The following is a 19089-nucleotide window of genomic DNA, read 5'->3' as shown; positions in this document are numbered from 1 at the left end:
CCCATCCCTCACGGTGGGGGCGTGTGAAGCAAGTGGACTGGCGGTCCACGGATGGGAGGGGTGGCCCCTCCCAATATTTGGTATACACCATTCGGCGTTGCCATGGTGACTTTAGGCTTATCAGACGGGCAGGCGGCATAGGGGCTGGCCTGCCCTGGGATCGCCCGTAAGATAACCCACCATGTTTGCATATTGGCAATGCTAATAAACCTGCAGCAATATTTCTCCACTTACAATACAGTGTTGTGTGGTTTATTTATGTACTTATGTGTTTTGTGACAACTGTTACCGATATTGGCACTATGTAAGGCTGCCTGGGGAGGGGGGGGTTGCGCAGCAGCCCCCACCCCTAAAAGGGCGGCCGCCTTAGTGCCACAGAAAGGCACAGGGGTGAGAGGTCTAGTCCCTGGGTCCGCCAGGGGAGACCCCAGCAGATGGCTACTTCCGGCGGGGGCGGGAAGGGGACAGGGGTATTTATACTGTCTCCGCCCCTTCCTCGCCCTCTTGTCCCTCTCGTTCGCCTTGCCCGCCCCTCCGCTTACCCAGCGTCCGGAGGTACAAAGGGGGGGTTAGGTTTTCTAACATGTTACTTTGTGTTGCGGGAGGAGTTACAGGGCGATCCAGGGTCTGCACATACCAAGGGGTACATCATGCAGCAGCACCGCGGGGTGCTAAGCCAGGATACCCAGGGATGTTTTAGCGTGTCCCCTGGAAGAACGACGGCGCCCCGTTAGCCGACAGGCGGTTGTGGGTCTGAGCAACCGGGGGCTGCCATGTATGCTCCGCCCACCCCTCACGGTGGGGGCGTGTGAAGCAAGTGGACTGGGGGTCCACGGATGGGAGGGGTGACCCCTCCCAATATTTGGTATACACCATTCGGCGTTGCCATGGTGACTTTAGGCTTATCAGACGGGCAGGCGGCATAGGGGCTGGCCTGCCCTGGGATCGCCCGTAAGATAACCCACCATGTTTGCATATTGGTTATGCTAATAAACCTGCAGCAATATTTCTCCACTTACAATACAGTGTCGTGTGGTTTATTTATGTACTTATGTGTTTTGTGACAACTGTTGCCGATATTGGCACTAAGCCGGTACGCCGATTAAAAGTATTACGTCTCTCTTGAGAAGGACTGGCACTCTCCCTCTCAAAATGAGAAAGTGCCGGTACCGACTCATTTAAAGCACTGGCTACAACTGTGAAGGACGCAGACACTCTGGAAGGGTGATCTGTGCTTCTTCGCACAGTTTTTACGCTATCTGTAATCTCAATCACACACTGACCGGGCTTTATTAATTACTCCACCCTTTCAGACGCCTCTGCGCCTGCAGCTTTGACATATTAATGTATTTAGTTTTGCACTCTACGATACTAAGTAGCTATCTTTAATAAAATCCTCTGGTCATAGTCACTTCTGACCGTCTGATGGATTGCATTGAGCATTACTATGGTGTTGTTTTAGGTCTGGTTTGGGCAGGGCAGGAGTGTGCCTAATCTACTGTTATTAATTTGTTACAACATATATACAGTAAGCGTTGGCTCCACTCAGAGTATTTCTCTCTCATCTCGTGCTAGTTTTATCGTTGTATCATCCCACCTCCTATGGAGTGACTTCAACAGTACATTGACTCAGTACCCTTTAAATGCTTTATCTCATAGAAGCGTTGTAATTAAAACGGGTTTTTCTTTTACTGCAGTAGTCTTTTGTAATATTTTTGTCAGTACTCAATATGCAAAACAGACTGATTAGCATTCAGAGCTTGTTTTCTTAAAGGCATCCAAATTTGAAATTAAAACATGTAATCTCACAGTTTAGTCATGAGGCCCGGAAGCAGTCTTTCTACACTGTCAGTGACAGACTGAACCATTTTATCCTGTGAGGATAACCGAAGGGGGCTCCCCTGCTCTGGGACACAGTCATGGGGTGAAGCATAGGGATATAAAACATGTTTCTTGTGAACATACTGAGTCACACGTGACACATTCTGTGATCGAAGTGCCTCGGTTACACTACAAACGAGTTCATATAATGTACCTCAAAGTGACTTTAGAAGCTAAAGAAACAGGAAACCGGCCGGCAAAGCATATAAGTAAAACACGGCAGCAGGAGCCATGCACTCCCTCAACTGTGATCACGCTAGCGGGGTTTCCATACCTTGAAGTGTGCACATCACGGTGGCTTCAAAGAAACCTTCCAAAACCAGCTCCAAGAATATTTAAATGAATATAGATTGACTTTGATGCCTAAATCCAAACCGTGTGTTGGACGGGAGAAATGTATAAAATTAAGAGCCTTCCTATAGAGGCTTAGACCCCCTACCACCTTTCTCTAAGACCGGTTTCCTACAAAGAGACCCAGTACCAGTCAATATCCTGATGTACAGCCCACACTAGCGTCCAGCTTCGATGGAGGTCTCGGAAGGTTTAAGAACTAGTGCTCTGAACTTACATCATGTCTGGAAGATCCCTAAAGCCCTAGTCACACTATGATACGGTCACTTGCCTCACACTTCTTTTTTTATTTATTTGAGTTTTATATAGCGCTGGCAAGACCCGAGGGTATCATAGCGCTTTACATCTGTATATGTCTACATCAAGATAGTCTAATCAAATGAAGAAAGTCACATCGAGTCCAAACAGTGGTTGCGCATAGTGGAGGAGAAATAGCAGAGGGGGTCCAGAGAGAGCAGAGGGTGAAGATGCTGTCTCGTTGGGTGAATGATGATCCACTAGTTGAGATATCAGTTGAGGAGGAGAACCTTAAACTTACTCTTGAAGCATGAGAAGGAGGGATCGGTCCTTATATTTTTTGAACACACTACTTTAATAAAAATAAAGTACTTTATTCCTACTAATTAACAATAGGCCTCGCCTTTGGGACCTTATAAGTATTTAGTTATGCAGCACAATATCCTTACTGCAACAACATTAACTGTTGCATGGCTAAACACTGATAAGGTCCCAAAGGCGAGACCTATTGGCTATGCCAATGCTTGTTAGAATATGTGTGGTGCAGTGATGTGGAGTGTGGAAAATAGGTTGAAAAAACCTAGCTAGTGAGCTAATATTTTATTCCTGCTCCTAGTCTGTATGTTTTAAAATCAGGGGTTAATACTAGGGAAAGACCTAACTGTACTGAGTATGGTATTCCTAGTACTGGGTCAACATGTTGCGAGCTTTCCCCTAAAGCTCCTCTTCAGGACCACATGAGGGCCAGTCCCGTGCGTACCACTCCTAAAGAATCCTGTGAATAGGAAACAATGGGGTGCACACCTAATGTGTGTTCACCTGTAGCCTAATACAAACGGTTGTACACTGACACGCTGTATTTTTGTTTAGGCAGAAATAAGCCTCATGATCTGCAGGGGTAGAGGGGCTTGTAGCCACACCTTCGTCAAAGCACTCCTCTCGGAAAATGACCTGATGGCACCCCTGGAGACCGCATCTACTGCCTAACTTGGTCAGTTCCCCCACTTCTTTTTATAGGACTTGTGCCCTGGCTATGCTCTTTATCATATATGTTTGCAGCCAGTGATACACCACTTAGGCTTACATGCAACACGTATGTATACAGCAGTTTAAAACAAAAGGTAATAAATGTAATGCAGGGCTAGGTATGTGAATGTTATTCACACTCATGGTTGCACTGTGATCGGACACAAAAAGCTGTAAAACGGAAATGTTTAATCTATTTTGTGTCCTCAGGTGGTGGTCATCGGTACAAGTAATTTTGGTACAAGCACAGAAAACATATTTAATTTGTAATAAGCTCCATCTCCTGACCCGGACTTCATGTCAATAATCATATTTAGATTCAGAAAGACTGACGCTGTTTGTATTGTAATGTGAAAGTCTGTTCCTTTACTATGGTAAGTATGTGAGGCATATAATATACATTTTTATGCGAAATAACACAAATGGATTTGCCATATAACCACAAAGTAACTATTAAAACGCAGTAATCCAAGAAATCTTCAATGTGTTTATTTTAACACAGCACAGCAGTATGTTGCTTCCAGATGAAAGCCTCCAGTACAACTGGGCTTCCACTGGAACCAACATCCTGCGTTCCATTACAGAACATAGAACATAATGTGAATCATAACACAGCGCATGTTACCATACAGATTGACTGATGCATGCACTTAAAGAGACAGAGTACAGATGTAACACATCTCCCTCATCCAAATAGAATAACAGTGAATAAAATACAACAAAATAACAAACATAAACTGCACCAAAAATGAAAACAGAAAATACACCGAGACATAATCATACAATTTTTTTGGAAAATATTTCACACGGTTAGAAGTTCTAACATTAGGAAAGCTGGACATATTTGCATTAGCTTTATCAGACTCACTACAAATACCAACATCAACATCAGTTTCATTAGTTGAATCTGTAGGAACAAAACTTCGTAAATTGGATGGACACTTTGCCACTCTTCTAACATTCCAAATCTTTCCATCTTGAGTGGCCACAGAATTTCTAAAAACTCTCTTAATTTGAATCGGCTTACCAAATTTGTTAACACCCGCACTGATGATGCCAGGTTTTAAAATTCTGACCCAATCCCCAACATGAAAAGAAGGCACATGAGTTTTCCACTTTTTATCAAACCAAGAACAAGTTTTCTGTTGTTTGATCCCCACTTGAACCGCAATGTCATTAACACATTCGCTACTCATCTGTTGCTTGACACACTTCTGACGAAACCACCAAGGGCAAATTTTTGAAGCTGGTTCTCTTCCTTTCAATAATTTGAAAGGACTGACTTCAGTTGTTGAATGAGGAGTTCTATAAAGCCTTAACCTCTCTCTCACTCTACTTAACCAGTCTCCCCCAAGTTTCACAGACTCCACTATGTAATCCTTCAAAACTCTGTTGAACCTCTCAACCTGTCCATTCTCATGTGGACCATAAAGAGACGTTAAAACATGTTTTATGCCACACTCCCTCACAAAATCTTTCATAACTGAAGAAGTAAATTGTACTCCATTGTCAGTGACAAGATACGACGGACACCCTTCCCGTGCAAAAATTTCTCTAAAAAAATTTAACACAACCTCTGTCATAATCTTATTTACAAATTTTACTTCCGGCCACTTAGAGTGATAATCTACTAATACTAATGCGAACCTACATTTCTCTGGAAGCATGCTAAAAGGACCTGAAATATCCAATGCTAATTTTTGCCAAGGTTCCTTTGGCCATTCTACCATTCTTAGAGGAGGAGTTTTAGTACGAAGCATTATTTCACTAGAAACACACAAATCACAATCTCTGACTACTCTGTCAATCAATTTATCCATGCCAGGCCACCCAAAAAAATTCCTGATCAGATGTTTCATGGATGAAATCCCAGGATGCGTCTTATGAGCTAATTTAAGAATAACTTCTTGCATTTCTTTAGGAGGAATACACTTATAGTTCTTGAAAAGAAAATCTCCTTCACATCCTAGTTCACCTGCAACTTTGAAAAAAGATAACAACTCGGGTCTAATCTGATCCTTCTTTGGCCAACCTTCCATAACATATTTTTTAATTTCTAACCAATCCTTGCCTTTTGCAACACACTCTTCCCAAAATGCTTCACTAATTTCTTGAAATTGTGCAGGAATAATATCACTAATAGCAAGATCAAAATCACTTTCAGTAACAACATTCACACCCCCTTGAACACACGGTAATCTTGAAAGAAAATCAGATGTTAAATTTTTCTTCCCTGGAACATATTCTGTGTTGAAATTATATTCCTGAAGTCTAGAAGCAAGTCTAGCAATTCTAGCGGTCGAATTCCACCCTCCACCAGATGAAAGAATATTTACTAAAGGCTTGTGAAATTGTTCTTAAAGTGAACTTGTTACCCCAAACATATAATTTGAAATGCTCAATGGCCCACACACAAGCGAGTAACTCCCTTTCGATTACCGCATATTTCCTCTCTGTTTCATTTAACGTTCTTGACGCAAAAGCAACATTCCACTCTTCCCTACCATATTTCTGTGAAAGTACTCCACCAACACCATACAAACTTGCATCTACTGTAATGATGCAATCTTTTTTAACACAAAAGGGTTTCAAAGTGGGAGCACACACAATCTCTTTTTTAATGCTTTCAAAAGCTTTCTGTTGGTTCCCACTCCAAATGTACACTGCATTTTTTCTAAGTAACTCTCTCAAAGGCTCCATCTTACAAGCAAAATTACTAACAAATTTACTGTAGTATTCACACATCCCCGCAAAACTTAACAATTGGTCTTTGTTTGTAAGAGCTGGGGCATTAATGATGGCATCTACATTAGATTTTTTTGGCACCACGCCATCACCTGACAACGTGTGACCTAAATACTCCACAGATTTCCTATACAACTTGCATTTGTTTTCTTTCAGAGTCAGGCCATTCTTCTCTAACCTTCCACAAACTTCCCTGAGATGTTCATTGTATTCTACCTCATTTTTTGAAAAAATTAAGAAGTCGTCTTGGAAGCACTTTACAAAATGATCAACATCTCTAAAAATGTTAAACATAATCCTTTGAAACACAGCTGCTGCCGATGCCAACCCAAACGGCATCCTTGTATAGCGGTAAAGTCCTTGAGGAGTTATAAATGCCGTGAGATTTTTTGATTCTTCAGACAAACTTATCTGATGGTACGCAGACCTTAAATCTAAAGTTGAAAATATTTTTGCACCTTCCAACATAGATACAACTTTGTTGATATTTGGAAGAGGATGACAATCAATCACAATGTTCGACTTTAATGCTCTGAGGTCCACACACACTCTCAAATTCTTATCCGACTTCCGTACTAAAACTATGGGTGAAACCCATTCAGACGATTCAATTTCCTCAATGACACCTTCATCAGTGAGTTCTTTCAACTTATCCCTGAGTTCCTCTCTAACATTAATAGGAACACCTCTCAATCTTTGTACAACGGGACATGCATCACTTTTCAAAATGATTCTATGCTCGAAATCTTTTAATTTCCCCAACTTGTCACTGAATACATTACTGTATTTACTAACTAAATTCTTCACTCTGACACTATGGTCTAAAACAGCCACATTTCCTTTAATAAAATCACTTCCTAAAACTACTGGTTCTGTAGCGCGTGGATTTAAAATAATTCCTAATTTCCATTGGTCACGCCAACCAAGAACATTTACTCCTTTCACAGCAATATACAATTTTATTTCTGCACACCTTTCTTTAAACCACAAAGAAACACAGAAAAAACCTTCCATTTCAATTCTTGTTCCATCAAAACTCTCTGCAATGGCATCACTAGCATGCAACTTCTCTTTTTTACAAACTTCTTCCAATTTCTCTTTGAAGTACTCTTTTGTAATTATCGTCCATGGTGATCCTGAATCAGCCATGAGTTGTAGCTCAACACCTAAAACACAAACCGTACACTTAGGAGACACTAACAACTTCTCGTTGTACTCACAAACACTCTTACCAACAATAGACACAACAAATCCTCTCTCACATTCTGAAGTCACAACATTTTCTTCCCTTTGAAAATCATTAATGATATTTTCTGTTCCACTCACTGTCGAAATTGGCCTTGCAGAGACATTAAACGAATTATTCCTTCTGTTATCTCTGCAAACATTACTAAAATGACCAAACCTACCACACTTCCTGCATTGTCTATTAATTGCAGGACACCCTGTGAAAGTTGCTAAATGTGTTTTATTCCCACATCTGAAACACGCACTTTGACCTCCAACATTCACATTACCTCTAAACGCATTTCCACTGTTGTATCTGTTGCTTATAGTCTTCTTTTGACTAACTTCCAGCTTGTTGCTTTGTGCCTGTGTACTATTTCCTAAATTGTTCTTTAAAACACATACCTCTTCCACACACTCATTCTTCTTCGTACTTTGTCTAACTGTTTGCATCCAGCTCTCAGATTGTTCCACTGCTTTTGCATTAGCTATTGCTTCCGTCAAACTAGGATTACCCATCACCCATAAATTTTCTTGTACCTTTTTGTTTCTTACATGAACAATAATCTGGTCCCTAATCATTTCATCTGCCATCATACCGAATTTACAATGCACACATAATGATCTTAATGCTGTTAAAAAATCATCAAAAGATTCTTCTTCTTTTTGTGCCCTTGTATAGAATTTGAATCTGTTCAAAGCAATGCTGGTAGTTGGTTTGAATCGCTTCTCAAGTCTTTGCAAAGCTTCATTATACACGTTCAGATTTTCTTCCCCAACTTGTGTTGTGACTTGTGGTAAAGCTCTGAAAATATCTTGTCCTTCTGACCCTAAACAATGAAGTAATATGCTCTTTTTCCTCTGTGCTCCCATTCTTTCACCATCAATAGCCTTCATATACGTTAAAAATTCTTCCTTCCACCTCGTCCATGGCAAAGGTGGATCTCTCTTATTTTGTAAAAAATTTCCTGGTGGGTCAAACTGCATGCTTCTTTAGGATGGTATTTCCCACCACCAAAACACCAAACAAAACTACACTGTTGATGAATTCCAGATCAAAATTTGGAGAAAGTTCGCTAAATACAACTCAAAACCAACAAAATAAATAAAAAGATTTTTTTTAAATAAAATGTCTCAAATCCAGACCTATTTTACTATTTGTCTCACGCGATGTTTTCCATTTATGCAAATATGAAATTTTCCACCTTTCTCCTTTGTAAATGACTTAAAAATTAACTTCCTTCAAAATGTCCTTTCCACAAGTATGTTAATGACGTCTTTTTATATTGTGCGAAAATGCTCTTACCACATGTGCTGACAGAAAAAAAACCTGACTGTCTTTATAGCCCCACAAACAAAATTTCTACAACTTTCAACCCAATCCTACCAGAGCGTGAATACTGAATCCTTTCCCTGCCAAACGATCCCGCAGTGCTGTCCTCTGTACTCGTTACCAATGCCGGTGCCTAAAAACACTCGTAATGCTTCACTAAATACATTACACCAAGCAAACTGCGCGCTGACGTTCCTTTCCAAGAAACGATTAGTTGCTTAGGAACTGATGATGACGCTTACACGCTGCGCGCTGACGTTCCTTTCCAAACACAATTTGTTGCTTAGGAACTGGTGATGACGCTTACAGCGTTCTTTGCGCCGCATACGTTTCTGCGTGATTGAGGATTCAATGACGTTTCTTCGTACACTAGGAGACGACGCACCTTCCGTAGCAACGCTCTCGACAAAGGTGCTAGGATACGGCGCTCGCTCCCTCTCCGCTTCAATGACTTCAGTGCCGGTAGGATTGTATATATTCAAACTGACCTGGTCTCCTCAGTTCTTCTAGAATTGCTCTTGCAATTACTTCCGACCAAAGCCCATAGGTGAAAAAAAATATATAGTTTCTTCCTCCTGGTACAATGCTGCAAGATAAACTAATCCTTCTTTTCTTCTTCTTTTGCGGTTGAGACACGCAGCACACCACAAAAAAAATATGATAATTCTGGGTTTCTTCTCGCTTCGTACCCGTGCTGAAACTGACAGGAGATTATCCCAACTCGTCGCCAATATTAAAACGCAGTAATCCAAGAAATCTTCAATGTGTTTATTTTAACACAGCACGGCAGTATGTTGCTTCCAGATGAAAGCCTCCAGTACAACTGGGCTTCCACTGGAACCTTGAACAACCTGGGTCTAGTACTGGGTCAGCAGGGATAAACAAAAGGCAAAACCACTCATTCTAACATCTCTTGGTTAGAGAAGAACCCTTTAGGGAACAGAACCCATCAATCACCGAAGAATCAGTGTATTGTCATCATCTGGGTCTGTCTCTCCTGTCACACCACACCAGAGCTAGAGAGAACAGCCTGGTCGCGGGTCAGGGGAGAAGGCGTACAAGGGTTGTAAACAGTACCAGAAATGACAAGAAAACAGTGGGTTCTCCTTCGTGTGAAAAGGGGTTCAAAAAAAGTGCAGCGCTAAATCAAAAAATGTGAATAAAAATGGCTAGAGAAACTCAAAAGTGCTTTAATCGGTAGAGCACCTCTGCCAAAATTAAAAAGCAAAATGGCAATTTAGCATAAATACATCGTCATTATGCTCATTGTCCATAGTATGTGGTCGACATGTTTCTGCCCACTGGGATCTACAAAGTATCGAGGGCATTCATCAGGACCTTAATATTGCTGCTACTATGAATAAGTAAAATTGTAAAAGTATATTAAATTACAGACATTCCTACCACCGGTTGAACTCCATGGATGTAAAAACCGGATACCTAGGGAAGTGGAAAAACATAAATAAGGAGATGCGAAGAGCTATCCATGTTGATAAGACCGGCAAACAACAGTATAAATATACCGCCATACAAAACACAAATTTTTGTGTTAGTAACATCTAAAAGTGTATTAGATTGCACTTACCCTACAAATGTGGGTGATACCCTCACCTCAACCTGGCTCTACTCAGGGAAGGGGGCCCCGCTCTGATAAAGGGGAAAGGAAAAAAGAAACACGGCTGTTGTAAAACATGCCTAGATCTTTATGTTCCCCATACCAAATGACTAAGAAGTATAAAGTTTGTCCATGTCTCTAAAAACTAAATACACCATGTTTGTGAATTCTTTATTGAACCCCATTTCACTAACATACTGAACGTATCATAATGGTTATCGCGTGGAACTCAGTCATAATAGTTCCCTTCTTCTTTTTTCGTTGGCCTGACAAAACCTTACACACCACATACATATATCTCTCTCTATGTTGAAATAGATATGAGCGCATGCCCATCGACTTTAAACACGCTTTAATGAAGGGCACGCACTTGTAGAGGTTGTCTGATTGAGATGTTATCCTCGTGGGGGACTTCACGTTATGCTTTGGGAACTCCCTTCATGTATATAGTTTACATAGCGACCATAGCGGTTATGTTCTTTGGCCGCTTTTGGTGCTGGAGCTTACCGTAATTCCTTTACATTTATCTAGAATGGGAACCCACTATATTCGAGATGTATCACTGTAGCGCCTCGATTACGGCACATGCGCATTCAATTTTACATTCAGTATATGCGCTGGGTTTATCGGAGATGTGGTAGACCGATGTCTCTAGCACGGCACATGCGCACCACGTCGCGGTCACCGCGCATGCGCAGTACTCTGCCATTGTCATTTGGGGTCCTAATGCTGTTGGAAACACTGCAGGCTTTGCCGAAGCCGCCCAGCTGATCAGTCTGTTCAACGCGCTTTGCCGAAGCAGATTGGCTGCAACTGATTCATCTGCTTTCATCACTTTCTAGCGCATGCGCGGTGCCTATTATCGGCTTTGGGGTCCTCGCGCTGCTGCAAACATTGCAGGCTTTTCTCAAGCCACCTTGCTTAAACAGCTTCACCTGTTTACAATCTAGTACATTATAAAAACACTCCCCCTCTGCTCGGGTCGGTACCTCTGGTCTTTACTCATAGACCGCCCTGGGGTACCGACGGAGAGGTAAGCTTGGCTTTTGCTCTTGTAATGCCTTATAATCTTTCTAGAACAACTTAAAGAGTCCTTAACATTAGTGTTTTTACAATAACCCTCTGGATTTTTTCAATGGCCCTTTAACTACATTGTTCGATGGAGTATTTGGGCTCTTTCTTTCTATCTGGTTAGAGGCCTTCTACCCTGACTAGTACTTTATTGCCATACTTTGTGCCTCCACCTATTTTTTAGAGACATGGACAAACTTTATACTTCTTAGTCATTTGGTATGGGGAACATAAAGATCTAGGCATGTTTTACAACAGCCGTGTTTCTTTTTTCCTTTCCCCTTTATCAGAGCGGGGCCCCCTTCCCTGAGTAGAGCCAGGTTGAGGTGAGGGTATCACCCACATTTGTAGGGTAAGTGCAATCTAATACACTTTTAGATGTTACTAACACAAAAATTTGTGTTTTGTATGGCGGTATATTTATACTGTTGTTTGCCGGTCTTATCAACATGGATAGCTCTTCGCATCTCCTTATTTATGTTTTTCCACTTCCCTAGGTATCCGGTTTTTACATCCATGGAGTTCAACCGGTGGTAGGAATGTCTGTAATTTAATATACTTTTACAATTTTACTTATTCATAGTAGCAGCAATATTAAGGTCCTGATGAATGCCCTCGATACTTTGTAGATCCCAGTGGGCAGAAACATGTCGACCACATACTATGGACAATGAGCATAATGACGATGTATTTATGCTAAATTGCCATTTTGCTTTTTAATTTTGGCAGAGGTGCTCTACCGATTAAAGCACTTTTGAGTTTCTCTAGCCATTTTTATTCACATTTTTTGATTTAGCGCTGCACTTTTTTTGAACCCCTTTTCACACGAAGGAGAACCCACTGTTTTCTTGTCATTTCTGGTACTGTTTACAACCCTTGTACGCCTTCTCCCCTGACCCGCGACCAGGCTGTTCTCTCTAGCTCTGGTGTGGTGTGACAGGAGAGACAGACCCAGATGATGACAATACACTGATTCTTCGGTGATTGATGGGTTCTGTTCCCTAAAGGGTTCTTCTCTAACCAAGAGATGTTAGAATGAGTGGTTTTGCCTTTTGTTTATCCCTGCTGACCCAGTACTAGACCCAGGTTGTTCAGTGTTACAATATTTGGTTAAGGGGATTCACAACCTGCTGGTCTTTAAAACCTTTCCCTTGGACCTTCTCCCACGTTTTTTGTTGATACTTCCACTGGAACCAACATACTGCGTTCCATTACAGAACATAGAACATAATGTGAATCATAACACAGCGCATGCTACCATACAGATTGACTGATGCATGCACTTAAAGAGACAGAGTACAGATGTAACAGTAACATCAACACAAATTTACAAAGCAGTTTGAATAATCCAACTGCAATGTTTCTTTCATCATGTGTGCTGTGTTACCGATCAAGGTATATATTTTAATTAGACCGAGTGCAGCCAGATCACCCCAGTGGATATCTTATTGTTTATATGACATCTGCAGCAGGTTTACCTCGTCCACCACACTCCTTTTCAATCACATAAAATGGAATCTTAGTAAGTGCTATACAAATAGTTATTAGTGTGATAACTAATAGTCGGATACATCCTAAACATGCAGATTTCTTGCATACAAAGCATGGTAAGGTCAAAAACCTCGCCCGCCCTTTTATCTGCCTTTAGCGCCGCCCTTGTGCCCGCCACAAACTCTACTGCTCAACCTCTCCTTTTGGTGAGTACATGCCCTTATTTTTTCCTATTTAAAACACAGATTCACACAAAGGTCGATGCACAGAGGCACTCTCTCCCAAGGCAGATAAATCATGATGGTCATCCTAAATACTCAATCGTCCCCGCGTTCAATCAAAAATTGTGCTTTCTATTGTCCGAACCTTTATGTAATTGAATTAACTTTAGCATCGTTTCAAAATTATGTTCATATGCAGCCCGAGGTATGGTGAGTGGGCGGGGTTTAGGGTTCACATATTTTCTCTGGTGTTCGACCTAATAGAGGGAAGTTGTGCTAGTGCCATAACAACAAACCGGAAGCAAATGGTAACGTCAGTTCCTTTTTTCTTGTCTCCCAGGCAACAAGACGCTCGAGCTTTTCTCGTTTTAATAGTATAGTCGGCGCAACCCGCGTGTGGCGCGCGGTAAGGACAGCCTCCGCATGACTGTAATGGGCATCTTGGCTATCGGTCGTTCTGTGCTAAGTCACCAGTTGCTGTTGCGAGACGACCCCTAGTTGTGCAAGTTACAGATAGGACCGGTGCAGCGTCCCTGAAGCGCCCGCTCGTGGGTGAGCTATCTTTTACCCACTGCTATTCACCCTCTGGCGTGGCTCCCATTACCCGTTTCTCGGGGGCAGCCACCGCATACCAAACACCTTCCGGAGTGGGCAGGGGAGAAACATGCTGCCTGCTCCCGCACTGACATCAAGAAGGGCTGGCGGGGCGGGGAGCTGACTGGAGCAGTCGGGGTGGGCTTCCCTAGCTGCCACTAACAAGTAAGCAAGGGTGGGACCAGGCACCCCAGAAAAAAGAAAAATAAGGGGAAAGGGCGAGCCCACACACCGGTAAACAATGTGGCCAGAGCCGCTAATAAAATATTCACTCTCCTGGGACTGGGAGGGAGTGCCCATAATGCATGCAGGGCTTGTTTTAATCTCACAATGGTGCTTGGTGGAGGTCCCAAAACAGGCAGGGGCACCACCAACATATTTAAGCCGGTGAATGGGGGGCAGCAGTGGCAGCCCCCGCCACCTCCCTCCACCCCCATCCCCAGCCTTTTAGCTGTATTTCAAGCATTCCCAATGCTGGAGCTTCTGCTCTACAGCTGGGAGTACAGTACCCTTTAGGGGTTGGCTCAATTGCTACATTTTATGTGGCCTGAAGGTGTATAAAAAGACACAGAGGCATTTAATGTTTATTTTCAATGCTTTATTAACTTTTTTTTTTAAACTCTTTATTAACAATCCTTTGTTGACATTAAGCATTGCATTTACACATGATTGATGACCATAGTGAAAGGTTGATGACATTTAGCATGTGGTTTGTTTGCCTTTCAATGTGGTGCACCTTTGATAAAGCCAATAGGTTTACCTTATATGCTGTGATGCCCCTTGATAAAGTCAATAGGTCTGTGGTATCTAAAGTGATAAACTGTAATGTCTGGTGAAGGTGCTGGGGTACTATGATTTTATGGCTCATGACTCAGAGGTCACCTGATTACAGAATGTCATCTAAACTATTTTTAATCTGACTTATGTATATATTTGTAAATTAATGCATAGTATTTGGTAGTGTGTGTATAATAAATGTACTTTTCCTTTTCTAACGAAAAAGCACCAGCTGGACAATCATTTATTGAATGTGATTATTGTGTGCCAGGGAATGGTGATTACTTGGTCACACCATCTCCCCAGAGTAGGTATTTGACTGCTCTGCTTCACTACCCAGAAAGATTCAAGCATTACAATGAGGTGCTTGGTTCCTAGTAAGGAGGAATTGTGAACCTATTACTAGCGCAGGCCTCAAATCCTGCACCACTATTCACCCAGTTCCCTACTCAGTACTTTAAATTTTGAATGGAATCAATTGAAATGAATCCCTCTTCGGGGATTCAGTTTATTTTCTAGGTAGCAAAAATCCCATAATGTTAACTATGTCTTTGATTCCGTGGTGATGGCAGACATCCTGTAAAATTACTAGGAAATGTGTATTTCTCTCCAAGAGCCATTTAGATAATGAATGGTTATTTGCTGGACTTCAGTTGTCTTCTGTTAGGGTTGACCACAGTGGTTGACATGGACAATCATCACATTTCTTATTTTCGGGTGATAACAGTGGCACTGGGGCATATTATCAACGGCCAGCGATAATTATCGCTGGCTGTGCTTAGCGATAATTTTGTTATCGCAGGCTATCTCTGGAATTTATCGTCCTGGTAGCGCGTTATTAACAACGCGTTTCTCCAGGGCGATTAAAAATTCCCGAGATGGCGAGGTTATCGTCGTTTTGCAGGGAACATCGCTGGTTTTCCAGCAATGTTCCCTGCAAAACGGCGATAACCTTGCTGATAAGACCCACAGGGTCGTATCAGCATAATCCACCCCAATGTTAGGGATAGGTAAGTCTGCATTTTAGCAGACGTTAGTTTTTGGAGAATACAGCGGTTTTCTTCAAAAACTAGCGTTTGCTAAAATGCTGGGGCAGCCTTGTAAATATCGCGATGTGAACATCAGCGATATTTAGAAGGTTGTCCTGCCCAGTGACGCCCACTTTGCATCTCATTGGAGATGCAAAGGGAGGCGTTGGGTAAAAGGGTGCTAACATGCGCTAATGCATGTTAGCACCCTCTTGTTAATAGGGCGATAGTTTTATCTCTGCTTTTTTGGCTTTAAAAGCCAAAAAAAGCGGCGATAAAGCCCTTGTAAATATGCCCCCATATTCTTATTCTCCATCAAAGAGTTGCGTCTTTGGAGGTCACAGGCTAACCTGTCCAACCCTAATTGATCTAATGCTCTGAGCACGACGATCGCTTCTCAGGTCTGTTGACGCTTTGTTCAACCAACCAACACACACTCCATCCTGTTTACAATCAGGGCCTGTGCATGGAATAGGAATGAGCAGTGCATGGACACGGAGAGGGAAAAGGGGAGACACCATATGCTATGCTTCCTAACATGACAAAATACCCTCTTGAGGCAACACATACACTGGTGGGTTACCCAGTCTGTGCTAGATCAGTCTCTCTTTTGCTACATAGCCGGCACACACACATCGGTAAGTAAGGGAAGGCAATCAAGACAAGACTACACAGATTTACCTGGGAGGGCCAGCCGGCAGTAACCTCAATTTAGAGCATCTGTGTAAAGGCATTTATCCTACGACTAATAATGAGCTGCTACCCAGTGCTTAATTTCAGCCGGTGGTTTCCGGTGTTTTGCACCCGCACTTAATCTCAACGGCACTTATGACAGCTACCACATGGTGGCGCTATTTGTGTAATTTAGAGATGAGCGGCACAGCTGATGTTTAATTATTAAAAACAACTAATACATGTCGCCCAGGCCATTGTTACAGCTTTCAGGGCCTCAATCAGTCTAATGTGTCACACTTGTAGCAGTGTGATGGTTATTTGTTGTGTAGGTTCTGTCATTGGCAGTGGCATTGCACTGGCAATGAGTGGTGCAAGCTGCAGTGGCCGACTGACAAGGGCCCAGGCACTTTTTTTTTTTTTTTTTATAAATTAAACACTGCACCAACCCTTTCTTGTGCCATGACCTGTAAATTGGACTAGTTGTCCCCTATGTTAAAAGGAGGTCAAATCTGTGAGTCAAGTACTTTACTAGTAAGTAACGTGTTCGAGTACGCTGAGGGCACATGCTAGGAGGGGGCCCTCAGGAGATGAGTTTTTTGTGTAAGAAAGCAAGGCGTGTGAGCCAGAAGTATTGAAATAAGGAGCATTTTGGCACAAGACAAAGGCACCTGGGACTTTCACCTCTCCAGAGTCCAAGACAACCGTTCTTCCTCAGGAGAAATCAGTGTATTTCCTTAGGTGTTAACAAAATAGAGTTTTCAATTTGTGTATGTGGGGAGGTGGCTTGCTCTCCTAGCATGGCGGCCGCAGCTTGAGGGGGCTCCGAACTTTGCCAGGCAAAGCCGGTTTTGATATATTCAATTTAGCATCCTGAATTGGGCCTACCTTTCACCTACTCTTATTTACAGGATATACCCTGGAGCAGATTTAAAATGTCCCAGATGTCAATTACCTGATGTAGACCTGCCACATATGCTCTGATCATATTTCCCTATGACTTCGTACTGGACTGCTATTATCGAGATTGTAACTGCCATGACAGGTCGTACGCTAAGGGGTTTTGAAGGGCTCATTTCCGAGTCCTAAACTAAAGAACGCCTCCACTAGAATTATAGACCTGGCTTTATGCACTGGAAAAGTCGGCTCTCCTCCATCAACGGACACATGTCGTAAGGCTTTACTTCCTTGGTTTCTGTCAGAGAGTGCATTTCTGCTTTGGGAGGAGAGGGCCGGACTGAGGAAATAACTTATCACTCAGACCTGGGATACTCGGGTGGAGGAATTCAAGATGGTGGCAAACAAATATGGTAGACACCCGCCCTGAGTTTTATACCCTGGCACATGACCACTATGTGGATTGTCTATTTGACTAGACCTTTCAAATGCCTTTAGCACTGCATAGAATAAGAAGTACTTCACTTCCATGTTATTGGAGCGACGTGCATCCCCTCTTTCAAACTTTAATTCTACAGGACACTTTAGATCATTTAGCTGTTGCTTTGCTTGGGCGCTATTGGTTGCTGTGAGGAAGGTGGGATGGGGTGAGTTGTTTTGATATTGTTAGTGCTCTGTTTTTTAAAATGGTGTTTACTGAACTACTAATCGATGATGCACAGTTAAAAACCCTCCTAGTATTTTTCACATTCCTATATGACTTATGGCTCTCATAATGTATCCAACATGCAACAATAAAAATATTGAATTTTGTTTTCCATTTTCATTGAACTGCACTGTATCACAGTAGCCTTTTCTTTCTTTTGTCGCTCAGTGTTATAAATATAGCTGTTTTGACCCCCCTCACACAAAGATGTGCTCCTCTTCGCAACATTGCCTCAGGGGTATTCCACCATTTTCATAGTCCTCATTATCTTCATTTTTCATTTCATTTCATTAGTCTTTATTATCGAATGTTTCATCAAAAAAGACAGATTAAAAAGGATTACAATCAGAATAAATAATACGAACAAGTTCAATTGACACATTTAAAATCAAGAATTAACAATACACTAAAGACTAAAGCCTCCTATTTCTAATGACCCAAACCCAACCCAGAAATTTGGCCACAGCAACTACGACACATTCGCCTGTGTCAGATCTCAGAATTCTTAGTGCTACAAAACCCAGTCTAGTTCCCAATGTGCGGCAAATAGGTTTAAGCCATTTGGCCCGGGGGGCAGCATATGCTGGGCAAGCAAAAAATATGTGGCCCACTGAGTCAACACAATCAGTACACCAGCTACAGGAATCGCTGGACACTCCCTTCCATTTTTTAGTAAATGAGTTAGTTGGTAGGGTGCCAACCCTAAATTGGTGGTAAAGTTTCCTGTCGCTGGGCCTGGTAATTGTGTGCCAGTAAGCTTCTAAAAAGGGTACTTTTTTAAACTCAAAAAGCCTGCCAGACAGGGATTCAACTGGGACTGAGGATAGATGTTTTTGGTGCACCATTGACCAGTAGAGGCTTTTAAAATGTTTTTTAGATGGGAAAAGGTTAGTAGCCGGATCGGTCCAGAGGGTGCCCAGTCCCATAGATTCCAAAAGTTGGCTGACTTGCCTAAACCAGTTGATGTTACCAGCTCCCAAAATAGAACGGACATCCAGGAATGCCTTTGCATAGAGGCCTAATTCCGGGACCGTCCATAATCTCCTCCAGAATGCCAGTGGTCTAAACCTAGCAATGTCGTCAAAAGGATGACAACCAAGGTCCAATAGGAGCGGTTTCACTGGAGTGGAACAAGGGAGGCCAGTAAGCTTCCTGAGGAATTTGTATTGCGCCTTAACCAGGGGAGATAGATCGGCAAAACCCCACAGTTCAGCGCC

The 19089-nt window shown here is 42.3% G+C and overlaps 1 protein-coding gene across 6 annotated transcripts in view; it reads left to right on the top strand.

Moving 5' to 3' along the window:
- Positions 1-19089, top strand: part of C8H11orf65 (chromosome 8 C11orf65 homolog) — a 356377-nt gene that overhangs the window by 52655 nt on the left and 284633 nt on the right. For 2 of the 6 annotated variants that reach the window (XM_085621523.1, XM_085621520.1), the window contains exon 1: positions 13542-13604. The exons of 1 other annotated variant lie outside the window; for it this stretch is intronic. The gene's annotated coding sequence lies outside the window, so the exon portion shown is untranslated. Of the gene's footprint in view, positions 1-13541; positions 13958-19089 lie in introns of those variants that run through there. 3 more of the 6 variants (XM_085621522.1, XM_085621517.1, XM_085621518.1) reach the window with 2 other exon arrangements.

Source organism: Triturus cristatus, chromosome 8 (assembly GCF_964204655.1).
Source record: "Triturus cristatus chromosome 8, aTriCri1.1, whole genome shotgun sequence".
In the NCBI taxonomy this organism is placed as follows: Eukaryota; Metazoa; Chordata; class Amphibia; order Caudata; family Salamandridae; genus Triturus; species Triturus cristatus.
This window is presented reverse-complemented; position numbering and strand designations above follow the sequence as displayed.